The sequence below is a fragment of the Orbicella franksi genome, chromosome 10 (genome assembly GCF_964199315.1).
Source record: "Orbicella franksi chromosome 10, jaOrbFran1.1, whole genome shotgun sequence".
In the NCBI taxonomy this organism is placed as follows: domain Eukaryota; kingdom Metazoa; phylum Cnidaria; class Anthozoa; order Scleractinia; family Merulinidae; genus Orbicella; species Orbicella franksi.
In genome coordinates this window covers 7,809,281-7,824,280 of record NC_138154.1, presented here as the reverse complement: position 1 = coordinate 7,824,280, position 15,000 = coordinate 7,809,281, and the positions used below count along the sequence as shown (strand labels likewise).

Genomic DNA, 15,000 nt, shown 5'->3' with positions numbered 1-15,000 from the left:
TCCATAACCTCCTGCACATTAAACTCTGTACATTCTTCATTGTAAATTACTGCAACGTTGTAATTTTGAAGTTCTTCTACATTACTGGCATGGACAGCCATCAGGAACGTCTTGAATTTTGTTTCTTGAGTATTCTGTTTGCAACAAAAAATATCATAGATTTTCGTCAACGCCACATGTAAACTAAAGTTTTAAATTGATGATTTTGTATTTAAATAATTTTTTTTCATCTAAAGTTACTCTAACTTCAACCAGTAATGTTTGAGTTCAGTAGAGGAAGAAGTTAACATTTCATATTAAAATGAACGAGTATGATTTCATGTTAAAGTATTTTTATTAAATAAAGCAACAGCACATCCCAACTTGTGTCATAGTTTTGTGAGACAAAAGGGTCTATTGATTGATACTTGAAGTTTACCAGTGCCATCGCTATTCGAAGAATGCTTACCAGAAGAAAAGCGCTCATTCAGATAATACTGAATATACAGTGCTCCCCCACTCCCGCCAAGTTCAGAGCTGAAGCTGAAAGGACAACGATATGATATTTATTAACTTACCTTGTCCAAGTGAATTATCATAAGAGTTGGTTTCACGCGGGATTGTCACCACTAACTAAATAAAAACATTTTTCAGTTGAAATTTCCTAGCATATCTACAACCCGATGCAAGTTCATTTCTGCTGTTGAGAGTTGACATTTCTGGCCTGCACAATATGAAAAACTTCTCCCACAAACACAAATTACATCTCTTAGCTACATTCAAATAGGACCTAGCTTGTTTTACTTTCTGCCATTTAATGTCATACGCAATTTTCTGATCTTTTAAGCTTTATTGTACCGTTCATTACGAAATGAACATATATGGTACCTGTATCTTAATTTAAAAGTAGTGTCACAAAGTCCGATGTATGTTTCCTTCGTGGTTGCAGTGGTGAATTCATTTTCTGCATTACAGTTTCCATCCATAGGGCACAAGTTGTGTTTCCGGCAATTACAGTTCTTCTTTTGATCATTGGTGCGTGTGGATTTGTTAATTTCAGTTTTGTTATGATTAGATGTTACTGTTTTGATGTTACCCATGCAGCTGTAGCTTAATTTTAGTGTGTTACAGTTAAAAATATTATGGAGGGGGTTAGATTTAGGGAAATGTTCATCGATAAGTAAAAGAAAGCATTTTCCAATGTTTGTTGCCACACTCTTGCCAAATGGCGGGTTAAACCACAAGATATTTTTTTGTCTACTATTCCGCTGGCAGGATGCCTGGCTCAGTGTGAAAGAGAGATTATACCAGTAGCCACTTTTGTCAAGTGCTTCCTGGTAAATGCCTTTAGTGCTATTGAAGCATTCTTTATCCGATGATATTTCAGAGAGCCTTTTGTTAATAGATTCAGGAATGTTCTTGAGGATGGATGGTGGGTGGTTGGATTCTTTATGGACATATAATAGGATGTTGCCCTCTTATGTGAGGGCAGAATTTCTCACTTCTGAGGTCAAGCGTGACATCTAAGAAATTGAGCTTGGTGGTGTTTGCTTTGACTGTGATCTTCAACTCGTTGTCACGGAAAACTTTGCATATCTCTCTTTTGATCTTTTCTATTTCTTGTGGCTTCGCGTTGAAGGCTGCCAATCAGTCGTCTCAGTATAAGCTGATGTTTTGGCCATACTTCTTGGTGAGGAGAGACAAAAGGTAGCATCCAATGAATTCACGTTTCAGCTCCATCAAATGATCCCATGGTGACGTTTGATTGCTGATTTTTTCTCCCATGGGCAATTGTCGCTAAACAACAGTGATCACTTAGCATGCAGGATGATCAATCAATCATCAATCAATCCTTTATTTGTTAGAACAGGTTTATAATTACAAGATTGAATGAGCAATATTAAATCGGCAGCCAAAAGGCTGATGTAGACCTGCTTATAATAGTAAAATAACTAAGATAAAAATAAAACAATAATTAGAATTAAAATACCTTATTAACTTAATAATAAATAAAATCATCTGTCTTGTTTGAAATCAAAATGGCTTCTTTATTAAAAGAAAATTGGAGGATGTCTTTAGAACATTTTCGTAAAATTGATTTAAATCCTTTACTAATATTAGAAAATTTGACTATTCTATTCAGAAAATTCCAAATAGTTGGTCCCCTGTATTGTAAGGAACCTCTTCCTAATTCTGTTTTCACCCCAATAATATTAAATTGGTTACTGAGTCTTGTAGACCTTGTTGATTTAGAAACTCTGATTTCGCTGGCTGGTTATTTGGCAGTACTTAGAGGCAAAGTCGAATGCTTTAGAAAGCAACTTCTCGGTTATTGAGGAATAGAACTCACAAACATCAAAACATATGAACGAGAGTGAGTTCTTGTTTTTTAAGCCTAGCAGACATATCATATATATAAAGTCAATTTTTCTGTACTACAGTGCTCGGTACAATAAAGCAGAGCTCAATATATATTGAAAATAGAAAAAAATACACTTTCATCCTGTTTCGTGATTGCTCACTCTTCAGGGGATTTTAATGACGAATATTCATAACGATCGGTTAAATACTATTAAAGGTTACATAATAACTGTTGCGGAAAATTTAATTGTTTAAACGTTTAGTTGTTACATAGTAACACTTTGTTTCTGTGGTGGCAAGAAGATACAAGTTTGTTAAGTGATGACAGATCAGGTTGACAGATGATTAAAAGTTTCTCTTTGAGACAGAGATTACATCTTTTACTTGAGCTGTTGTAATGGCTAAGAGTTGTATGTTGACATCAAGGTTTTGTAATTGGGAAAGCAGGAAACTTCCTACTATCTCACTTGTCTCAGCACTGTCATAGCTACCCATAGTAATGCCATGTTTGTTGTTTGTGTATTAGGATTAAATTTTTAGCATGTATGATGATGTTTTGTTCGTCATCTGTGACGTCGTAGGCTGAGGCAAAGTCAAGTGCTCTGTTCAGAAGGTCTTGGCTGATAGAGGAATAGAATTCTACGAAGTCAAAGCAAATAAAGATCAGTAGCACACTACATATGAACAATAGCGTAACATGCAAGAAAAATACAAAATATTTATAAATGAATCAAAAACATCTTGAAACTCTATTTAGAGAAAATATTACAGTTCTTTCACTTACTGCTTTATTTTGGGACATTTCGGTTAATTTCCAGCAATTTCTCTATTACCCATGATGCATTATGGCCCCACCCATTTTCATATGCTTGATCTCTTTCAATGTATTTTCATTAAAGTCATCTTTTACTAAATAAAACACATCTAAGTACACAGGTAGATTCATTCTGGATGGGTAATAACCTCATATTAGTCAATTTTTAACATTTAAATTAAATGAAGTTCTACATCTTTCAACAATCGAAATTTAACATAATGCACAACATATTCCATAGTTTGTTTGACTTTTAGTGTAGGTGTAATAAAAAAAGTTTCCGCTTCGAACAGATTGTAATATTTTTAAAAATATCATTCAGCTAAGGCCACAAGAGACATACAGTCCCTACCTGCAAAGGCAGGATTTACTTTTTCTTTTAGTCCACAAAATTGTGCCAAACCCCTCTACAATGAGGCAATGATATCTTCATGAATGTCCATTGGAACCTGGTAAATCTCATTACGTCCTCTTCCTTTCTTTTTAAGGTCTGAGTAGACATAACGAACTGTACCGGGATAAAGAATTGCAGTCTTCTTGATGTCAAGTTTGAAAGTCATATCAATTAAGTTGTGCCTTAGGAAAACATTGCCCTTCACAACTGTATTTCCTGCTTGAAAGAGAGAGCCATAGTCATCTGTTTCATCCCTGGTTAAAACAACAACACCATCAGTTGTAACCTTCAACAAGTAATAATCATAAGAGTCGCCTTTTGCAGCAATGGCAATGATGCTGTCCTTGCTCACAAGGTCAGCAACATGAAGGTGGACTGGCTGTGCCTCCGGTGTTTAATCAGCCTGCGAACGTGACTGCAGTGGATGCCTCCCTCTCTAACTTAACTTCTCTAAAGTCACCCACATATTCCTTGTTCTTACAGTCAGGATAGTTTTCGTAGAGACATTCACCGCAATAGCAAGAGCACTGCGTGACATGAACCTTTAGTTGCTGAGGAGAAGTGACCACAGAGTGCAACTTCCTGATGCCCTTGATGGTGTTGAAACGGCAGCCTTCTCAATGACGAGAAACAGCTTCCTCTCCTTTTGCTGGAACATAAATAAACAGCCTCCTCTTCAGGCTCACTGCAGTGGAACGGAAAGGGAAGGAAGACAGTGCAGGCTTCGAGAAGTTTGCAGTTAGGTGGTAACAGAGCTGCTTGGCATTGGTGATGTCGGCTCTTCCACATATCACAGCAAGTGAGGCTTGTTGTTTCACATGAGAGCCTGCAGCATCTTGCTCACCTTTTGCATGTGATGTATCAAAGTAATTGCGCTGGATTGGAAAGCCAAAATCCGCAACACAGCAAGAAAGGTCCCCATTCAGTGTCTTGACTTATACTGAGCTGCACAACCGTCAGTGAACTCGTGCATTTTCTCTACTGTTACCTTAAGATCTTCAGTTAGGTATTTTGCAATGAGTGACTGTGCATGATGTACTTAGTCATAATCCTGCACTGGGTCATCACTGATAATAAACACATGTTCCTTGATTACTACTGGTTCCTCTACAGTGCTCTCCTTCCCATCAGCTTCCATGGTGGCAAGGCAGAACATTACAGTGATGTGAAGGCTAGCTTTGTTGACATCATAATACTGGGATTGTATTTCATTTTGTCCCCTGCAGGCATAACTCTCTGAATAATCATGGATACAAACAACATGACCAAGGGGAAGATTTTCCAGTAGATCATCAAGCTGCTTTCTCTGCCAGATGGCCATGAACTGGTGATGGGGATAGGTGTCTAGCAACTCAATTAAATACTGGAAAAGCTCTTTTGGCAAAATTTCCTTCTGCACAAGGGCAATATTCTTCTGCTGTTCCCTAGATGACATGACTTTTCCAGATGCCACATACTCAAAGCGCTTCCACTTAACTGACCCATTCTCCGAGCTTTCTTCTGGTAAAAGCCTGAAAAGATGTGTTCCACAATGTTTACATGTTCTGTTTATGCAACAGTACTTGTGAAACTCACTCCCTTCAGGCTTTGGACATAGTGTTAGCTCCACAGCTTCTGTGAGTGACGATGGTACTGGTGGAGTGTCAGCATGAGCAGCTTCTTATAACACGTTCTTCCTAAACTTGACACATTCGTTGAAGACCAGCCTTGCTCCCTTGTGCCTCTGGCACAGACAGGACCGTCTGTCTCTCTCTGGCTCCTTTCACAAAATAAGGCTTTAAGAGCTCCCGCCTGAGAGCACTGAGAATCTTGCAACAGCGACTGTTTTGGCACATTGCTCATAATTCGCCTCAAGATACCCTTTGGTGAGCTGTTTTCAAAAATCATAATTTTAAGTTCCAGCGTTTTTTTTATTTTCGAAAAAAATTTGAAAGTTTGAAAATGAGGTCAAAGTGCGTTTTCCTCCCAATGGAATGCCCCAAATAACACAGAAAGACGAAGCGTTCCTAAAGTCTTGAAATTTAATCAATTACTGTTAAATTTTACTCAGGCATAGAATAGCTATTTCTCTTTAAGTCTAATGTAATAAATATGTCAAATGCTTCAATATTCTTGATTTTCAAGCCATCCTAAAAACGCGTGCGACGACCCCTTAATGAGAGGCAAAATATTGGCTAATTTTGAATGGGTAAAACCCTTCCTGGTACGTTGTTTTATTGAAATTCAACTCCATAGCCTAAACGTGTTGTTCTGTAGCTGTTATCCCTCCAAATCTCAAGCTCGAACTCAATGCGCTTCTGTCCCTGCAAAACGAAGTTGTTTGTCATGTACGACACACAGATGACCAGATAATTGGAACACAAAATGGACGCTGAACTTCGCGGTTGAGGAAAAAAAAGTATAAGCTCTTGTATTTTCTGGCTTGACCTTACAATTAATTTATTCCAAAAGTTAGATAAATCATTTAGAAACCATTGAGAGTCCTGTGGGTAAAAAAAATTAAAACAATGATAAAATTTGAAAACCAGTTGTCAACAGATAATCTGTTGATTTCACATTGGTCTGAAGAGTACACAGACACTAGTCACAAACGTTCCTGAACTGAGTTGTAACGAAAACAACAGCATTATATCTTTATTAGTGTATAATTTGTGATTTTATAAGACAATTTTCAGGAGCTCAACAGGTTAACTTTTGTGACTCTTGTAGTTTTATGCTCAATATTACAGCTAATATTAATTCCGCCGCTTGTCGCTAGCTCTTAATGTTCAAAAAACAACTCGGCTCATCATCGTGCGGAGCTTATATTCAAATCCAGAGTAAACGCAATACATACCAATGACACCGCATGCAGCCTCTGAAGCCTTATTTTCCCATATTTTTTCGAGTCAAGTACCTTTACCATCAAGGATAACTGACATTTTATGACGGCAGTTTTGCTGTTGAAATGTGAGAAACCCAGAGTAATGCAACACTCCTTTGAGTCACACATGCTGAGATGGGCACTATATCTGTTGCCAATGTAAAATGTCGAGTTAGCAGACAGATGAGCTTAAGTAAGCAGTATTTTCAAGTACTGTAAAATTGAATACAACCCTGCTTATTTCCAGGTGTCACGGTTATCTTAGTATTTTACAAGCAAAGTACAACTTGTGGCCAAACTTTTGCTGTGCATTTTTTACACATTGTTTTTGGCGGGAAGTGAGGGGATGGGGGGTAGTTGGCGTCGTAAGGGTCTGTTAATAAGGAGGAAGGGTAACCCTAATGCCAGAGTTAAAGTCAAAGTCTCTAACACTCGACAGTTTGTTGTTTTGTATCGGCGTGCTTATGAGGCAGCCAGAATACACTAAGATGACAAACCCTAGCCGAGCGTGAATGTTACCCTTACACCTGGGTTATATGTTTTCCTTGCAAACACTTGGATAGGTACAACTCAGCTACCTGAACAACTTAATTTCAATTCCATAAAACAAACTATGTTCTACACGCTGACAATCAACAATTAATCACCAAAATTGTTCATATTTTGTTTGGCGCTAAAGTTTTTGTTATGTTTGTTGCTACTGTCGCTAAAATTTCCTTAAGCAGAATTGTTTATAGTCTTGCTTTCAAACACGTTCTAAAAGTAAGAAAAAATGGTGTCTGGATGATAAAGAGCTTGAAATCAAAATTTGATTTTGCTAGTTAACTCGGGCTAGGATAACCCTACTAATGCGGTATTCTCCCTTCTTGTAAACAGGCTTCAGTAAAGTCCTTGTGGATCGTAGGGTTTGCTCATTGTTGACAAGAACAGTTCTGTGTTATGTCCTTTAGTAATTCCCTGTAGGGAGCTCTCCTGCGCACGAGAGGCTGTGGTGCATCTAGGCCCAGGCCCTCGCATACACGCTGCAGCGTTGGTGACTTGAGCATCTTCAAGGTATCACCTTTCGCCATTGAACAAAGATCAAACTGGTCATACGTAATGGGATGCTGGATCTGTCTCGCTGTGGCCACCACGTCTCTGGTGCTAGGGAAATTTGTCTCCTCCTCTGATGCCTGGATATCTAACTCATCCATATCTTGCTGGCGAGCGGCAGCATTAAGATGCGAAAAGTAAGAAGCGATCTGCGAGGCTGTAAGGAATTCTGATGACTGGAAAAGTTGCAGACAGTCAGCACCACGAGCATAGCGCATTTCACGAGCAACGACCTCCGCATTGAGTTTTCGGCCTGTTGTTTGGCCAATATGAAATTCAGCCAAAAGGTAGGACTTTTTATCGCTGAAACGATAAGTTTTTTTGACAGTTCTTAGAGCCTATCCCTCCTTGGCAGGTGCAATAGGGTAATCCTGGGTAAGCATTCAGGTTTTTAGGGTCAGTAATACGCCAACGCCCTCCTCCAGGGAGGACTTGTCACCCATTTTGGCTAGATCTATCACAGTATGTCTCTCAGGTGATTGTGTGCATTTCTCGAGGGACAAGTGCTTTTCAAGCGCCGATACCCATTGAAAGATTCGTATGCACCCATCCTGGAAACATGAACAAACCCCAGCAACCTTATTGCTCTCCTCTGGATTAACATTCTACATTTCCTCCGTGCTGGCTTCAGGAGTTGTGGCTTTGGTCGACTTGTTGCATAAAGGTTTGAAGTCTCCCGAGGAAAATGCTGCCACTAAGCCGCTCTGACTAGGTTCTGAAACATGATGAGACAGACATCCACATTATATTTCAATCCAGAAACAAGTAGCAATGCAGTTATTGTTATTGGTAATAACAGGTGTTGAAGAGGTCTTGTTTGATTTCTATTGTCTGGGCCGTGTCTTGCATCTCGGCAATGGTGTCCATAAACACCAATCGGACTCCCTCCAATCCTCCATGAGAAATCAATGCAATTTTCATGTCATTTGCAGTGCACACGTCCTGCCCTTCATTTATGTATGCCCTGATATGAAATTTGCATGACGCAGCCAATTGATCTGCCATACCTCGACTGCCTTGTGGATCGCTAAAATCAATGCGTACCACCCGAATTCCACAACGTGTTCCCATATGTCGGCACGCCAGGATTGTACGAGAGGAATGGTAACACCTGGCGTTATCCTGACGAAAAAAGGCCGTGCTGATTTCCGGGTGCTCCCACTTAAGTGTGGTCAGCACATGTTGCATGGTGGCTACGACTACATGACGTGGATGAACCCTTGCCACTGTAGGACCCCTTCTATTCGTCGGTATACGACTGATATGTGCCAGGAAATACCACGCTTGCTAAACCAGTTTGCTTGCGACTCTCGGTCCCTCTGCGGCAAAACCTTCATTGCCCAGTCGTTTACATTGAAAATCGTTTCTTGGTTGAGGGCATCGATGATATCCAGGCGAGCCTGATCTTGGTGTGCTGATCGTAACAAATGACATTTCCACGACTAGATGGCAAGCATAGCTTGGTTGGTAAGATACACAGCTTTGTCTCTGTTGTCATCCGTGTGAAACGGCGCCTTAGCCACGGCTTCTGAAATGGCAGTCAGCGTAGAATTTAGGTTTTCGCCCTGCTCGCATATGTCTTCAGTCGTGTCTGTGATCACTTGCTGCCGAAGGTCTGGGTTGGTGCAGTCGCTAAGGGCAAACACACTGCAATGATTGGCTACCTCGAAGTTGGTGCTGATGTGAACCTGTCAAGGACTGCATGTGGGCACTACCGGTTCAAAAATAGCAGAAATGACACCACTCACCAGCTCTCGCCAACAGCAACTTCCTCTCTCTGTATTGATACCCTCATCCCCGCTTAGTTTGAAGCTTGCCAAATGATTGCTGACATCCCTCGTGCAGTCCTTTAGACTAACGCACTCGAGGTGTCCTGGATAGTCGCTTGATTTTCCGCAAGTGCTGGACCTACCTTGTAGCGTAATGTAGCTAAGGAAAAAATGCCATATGGAAAATAAACACTTAAGAGCACAAAATGGCACAGCTAAGCCAACAGCAGGACCGGTCCAGTTCAATGTAGCCAATAATTTTACCGCACCTTGGTGTGCGCGTGACTTGGCTGTTGTGTTACTTTGTAAATAAACTTCCGGGAAGATTTCAAACACATCTGACTCTTACAACGGATGCTTTAATGTTAGCTGAAAGCTGGAGCGATAGCAAGCAGATGGGAAAACGGGTTTTGGTGCGTATTTTGTGTTTATTTTAGAAATATATTTATATGACTGTGCATGATTTGTGTGGGATCAGGAAGTTGTAGGTGAAAGGTCAAATTAGGTCAAATTACAGTCCAGTCGGAAAATGAGAAATAACAAATAAGTGTACACCATTGCACGTAAATTAAGCGCTGTTAGAAACTGACGAGATGTTATCTTCTACCAAATCTTGTTTGGAGAGATCTGAAATGCATTCATAAAGTTGAAAATACATCTGAGAAGCGACAACCATTTCCGCAATGTTTACAAAGCAGGTCGCCATGTCATTTTGAAATTGTGTTCCTACAACAACTTATCTTGAAATCCCACGATAAATATATCTTTTAGGGTTTTATTTCGTAAGTTGCTCAGAAATAGCAATAATCCAGTCACTCAAATGTACAAAGCAGCGAACATTGAGGTTTCGGTCTTTCTTTACGTCGAAATGTAAATAAATATTTTGAAAGATGTGCTGAACATTGTTCATAGATTCCAGGTTTTTTCAAAGGGAAACAGTTCAAGTCCGACCTTGGGATTTGGCAGGATAACAGGTAAAAGACAAATCTTTTCAGCTGTAAAGTTAGATTCTGAAATAATTAGGTACCAGAAAGAGTTTTATCCAGTCAAAAATAGCCAATATTTTGCCGCTCGTTAATAGGTCGACGGAAGTGTTTTTTGAATGGCTTGAAACTTAAAATAATAGAGCATTTGACATATCTTTTAACTTTAACTGTAAAGAGGAATAGCTATTCAATATCTGAGCAAAATTTAACAGCAATTGACTGAATTTCAAGAATTTACCAACGCCCCGTCTTTCTGTGTTATTTGGTAAATTCTTTTGTGTGGAAAACGCACTTTGACCGCATTTTCAAACTTTCGCATTGTTTTCAAAAACAAAAAAGTGCTGAAACTTAAAATTATGATTTTTGAAATCAGGTCACCAAAGGGTATCTTGAGGCAAAATATGAGCAATGTGCCAAAATAGTCGCTGTCGCAAGATTCTCAATGCTCTCAGGCAGGAGCTCTTAACTGTTGAAATTGCGCTGCGAAATTAACACCTCTGGATGTTGTGCACAGAAGTTTAAATATGCCTCACTTTGTGTTTGCTCCAACACATGTTTTGCATGCTCCAGGTATTGCTTAGGGCGAATACGCTTGCGCACAAGATCTTTTTTGTCACCAGTAGGCCTACTTGCTTCAAATGTCCAGAACTGACAGATGGTCTGCTTAACTTCTTCCTTTACTGAATCAATTCTGGGCTTTCTCTTGGGTTCATCTCCCTTAAGCACCTTAGCCCTGCATTTAATGCCCTTGCTGATCGACTGCCTATTAAGAGAAATCAGCTTTGAAACTGAAGAGGTAAGTCTTTTCTTCTTCACAGTTTCTCCAAAGGCTAGCGATTTCATTGTGCCCAAAGCAGCCAGACTCTCTCTTTTCTTGTTGTGTTTCAGGACTTTTATTGCATCGCTTAAATCAGTTGCCATCGCTCTCAACGCTTCAACCTCTTTCCTCTTTGAGAGATTTTACCAATCCTTTCTCGTGCAGTGCTTTTCTTGTTTGAGGGCTACATACCAGATTCTTTATAATTTCAACCTTTTTCTCTGGCGTTTTGGGTAAAATGTTTTTGGTTTTGTCCACAGCTCTCTTTTTTGCCATACTGCTTTGGAATGTGGAAGGACTGGAAGAACTTCCAGGTGAAACTGTCGGCATCATGGATTGTCCTGTAAGTACGCCAGCTCGTTTCTTGTCATGATATCTCCTAGATCTTTCCTTGCTAAGCCCTTTTCGTTCTTCTTCCTCTTTTGCTGCTGCTTTTTTCTGGCGAAACTTACCCTTTCCGTACTTAACATTTTGGCAGTAGCGGTAGCTGCCCCGCCACGGCAACCGGTATTCAGTGAAGCACGTGTTCTCTTCTCTTCGGACATTTTTGATTTTTTCTCAACATGCTCCTGGGAAATTTTTACCTTGTTTTTCTCGTAATATATTTTTTTTGAGGCCTTTTTCTTTTCTTCTTTCTCCTCTCTCCATTTTCTCATCGAGTCTGCATTATTTTCACACTCCGTTGCAATGGCTGCCAGTTAAAGATGTGAAACTTGTGCACTTGCGTTGACCTTTCTCAATCTCACGTGTTTTACTGAATTTAGCTCACGTGTACCAGGCTTGTTACATAACAAAAAGCTTCTAGAAGCTTCTAGGGTGGTTACAAAGCTGTTGTTTTTCCTTCGATTGTACGTAGCCGAGTGAAATGGCGGTCAAAGTGGTCAAAACTTTTCGAAGTGATACGCGGCAGTTTTCGCTTTCTTTCCTCGATGTAACCCGAAACCCTAAATGAAATGTGTCAAAACGTTTGGGATTTAGAAAAACGCTTCTTGCTCCCTCAATTTGTCATATTTTCTCCTGAAAATGAGCTGTTAGCTTTGTTATCAGATGAGAATGATACTGCAGGAAATTGAGATGTTTGGTTCAATGCTGGTGGTAATGCAGATGGCTTGCATTTGGCGTTGCATCCTTTATTTACAGGAAGATGCGGTATGTTTCATAGTGTTTGGGAATCAAACATTTGCTTCATTCTCAGGATTGAAATATGCCAAGTCACCTAAACTTTCAGGACTGGCTCTTTAGAAGATGAGAATTCCATTGTTACAAGCTTTTTACTATCATGGCATTCTAAGCCGCCGAGGGGAAGACCTTTTCCTGATTTCATGGACTGAAACATGGAGCGTGATGCTTGTACACTTGAACAAAAAGTGCTATTTTTCTCTAAGGTTGGTCTGTCTTTCAAATTTGTACATATACAACTGAAATCTTTGATTTATTTTGATATTTTAGGGATTTTTCCTGTTGATATCTGCCGCGAGAAACACAAGAAATTTTAAGATAATGATCATTTTTTGTATGGGAATGTTACGCGTGATGCCCTAAATTATGCATATTTTTGGAAAAATTAAATTTGTAAAAAATATAGAATTCAATAAAGATCCATGATATTACGCAAAGTTGTAGAGTATTATGTCTTTTTTATTTCTGCCAAGTTTCGGCATTGTAGCTCTGACAGTATGAGAGATATTTTTGTTCATGTTTGCTTTTCTGTGTTTGTGCACATGAACTGTGCTACTGATCAAAGCTGTGGTGTTGTTTGTATTCAATAGCTTTAAACTACTCGATCACGGAGGCAGAGTTTTTCCATTGGTTGAATTTGGATGGTCTTGTGATTTTGCTGTTGACTCTGTCGAGGATTTCTTTGCTGATTTTGCCTATCTCAGATTTAGTGGGGTTGATTAGTTGGCAGGTCGGCTTGTTTTGTCAGTGGCAATGAGTAGTTTGGTTTCCTTTTTAATGCATTCAGCGTTGTCATTGAGCTTGTTTAGAGGTTGTTAGGGTTGTTAACTAGTTTGAATTTTGACGATTGCACCATCTTTAGAATGTCATCTTCAAATTCCGTTAGCTCATCGATCGGAGTGGGGTTCTTGGTAGACTTGAAGCCGTATGTGTCTTTGGAGGAGGTAGACGTACCAGGGTTGAGGAAGAAGTAAACTTTCCAGCACATTCTTCATAGAAACTGCTCGTTTTTTTCAATTAGGCATTGCAAGAAGTCGTTCTGTGATAGGAGAGGAATATTCTTTGTACAATAAGCAATGTTGATTTTTTCCATTGTGGATTATTGTAGAGTGCTCAATTCTGAACATGAATTTAGCCCACTCTTGCTGTTGTATTTTGTTTTCTTGATTTTTTTTTGTCTCTGTAGCTCAATATATAATAATATATGATTAATTATTGATATACAGTGGAACCTAGATTTAATAAACCTTTATACAACAAAGTCCTCAGTATAATGAATGATATTCTCCAGCCCGGCCAAAGTTAGAGTAAAATTTATGGAACAGAACCTCAATATAATGAAATCCTTGTTATAATGAACACAATATAGAAGTCCAAATTTGTAATATAATGCGATATAATGAAGATCAATAAAACAATAATAAAAAACAAAAATAATGAAGATCAATAAAACACAGACCAATGAGGATGAAAATCTTTCAATCCTGTGACAGTAGAACAACTTAACAGTTAACAGCTCATTATAAATGCAGACACTGACACTGTCTGTTTCAAAAGTATGAATGCTCAACAAAACCTCCTCAGTAAACAAAAGTAATGCTGGTACAAACTGATTAGCAGTAGACAAGAGATCACAGACCATCAATTTCCTGTGAATGTTGACACTGCTGCACACAATCAAAAGGCATAAGATATCATCTCTTTTGAGGAGTTGGGTCAAACGATTTATCAAGAGCTGTCATGTTCCTAGTGATTAACATATCAAGGGAGAACTGATGACCAAATTAGAAATCGTCAGAGAAGCACAGCAAGAGGAATATAGTGAAAAGATCATTGCGTTAACTGGAAGAAAAGAGCTGTGCAGGAGAGGTCATCTGTTGCCTCTCACGCCATTGTTAGATGTAGACATTCTACAAGCCAACAGAACACTTTGTTGATCAGAGGGCCTCGCAAGAGAACTCAAGTTCCCAATCATTTTACCGAAGAAACATCCTATAACACAGTTCATCATCAAGTAGGTGTACATTACATTCTTAATCACCTTTGTGAAAAGTACCATGGAATCCATAGTTGTCAGTTGAAGAGATGTATACAAAACTGTTACAACTGTAAGCGACACTTTCTGGTACATCCAGCTAAACAGCAGATGGCTCTTCTACCACAGTTTTGCTTAGAGATGACTTACAGACTGTTCACAATTTGCACTACAGACTTTGCTGGGCCATACTTGATGATCCAAGGGTGTCAACAAGTTCAAAGAAAGAGATGCTTGTGTCTCTTCTTTATCTTCAAATGCACTGTTATTGTTCAGAAATGGCCATAGCCCAAGACACCACAGGTTTCTTAAATCCATTCGCAAGAATGGCAGCAAAATGATCTTGGCCCAAGATGATGTTGAGTGAGAAGAGGACTAAGGAGGAGTCTTTGAGACCATGATAAAGGCTGCAGGACAAGCTATCTCAGCTATTTTAAACAATGGATATGTGACAGATGAGGAGCTTCAAACCTGCTTCATTGGGGTGGAAGGCCTATTGAATTCAAGACTACTCACCATTGTCAGCAATGACTAAAATGATAAGCATGTTTCCTTTAGTTCTAGTTGGGAGAATTTGTAAAAAATTCAAGGCAATTTCAATTTGGTGATCACTTCCTGAATCCTCACAACCTTATGATTATGCATTGAACTGTGAAGAGAAATTTGATCTTCATCACTCTTGGGCCTTAAAGGGTTTTAAGTAATGTTATT

The 15,000-nt window shown here is 39.2% G+C and overlaps 4 pseudogenes; all 4 read right to left on the bottom strand.

The window, feature by feature from the left end:
- Positions 1-3,561: 3,561 nt before the first annotated feature.
- On the bottom strand, positions 3,562-5,383 carry LOC145500244 (uncharacterized; annotated as a pseudogene).
- A 2,903-nt stretch (positions 5,384-8,286) lies between these two features.
- On the bottom strand, positions 8,287-9,978 carry LOC145501568 (uncharacterized; annotated as a pseudogene).
- Positions 9,979-10,720: 742 nt separating this feature from the next.
- Positions 10,721-14,836, bottom strand: LOC145501567 (uncharacterized; annotated as a pseudogene).
- LOC145501566 (uncharacterized) overlaps positions 12,660-15,000 on the bottom strand; it is a 4,687-nt pseudogene continuing 2,346 nt past the window's right edge.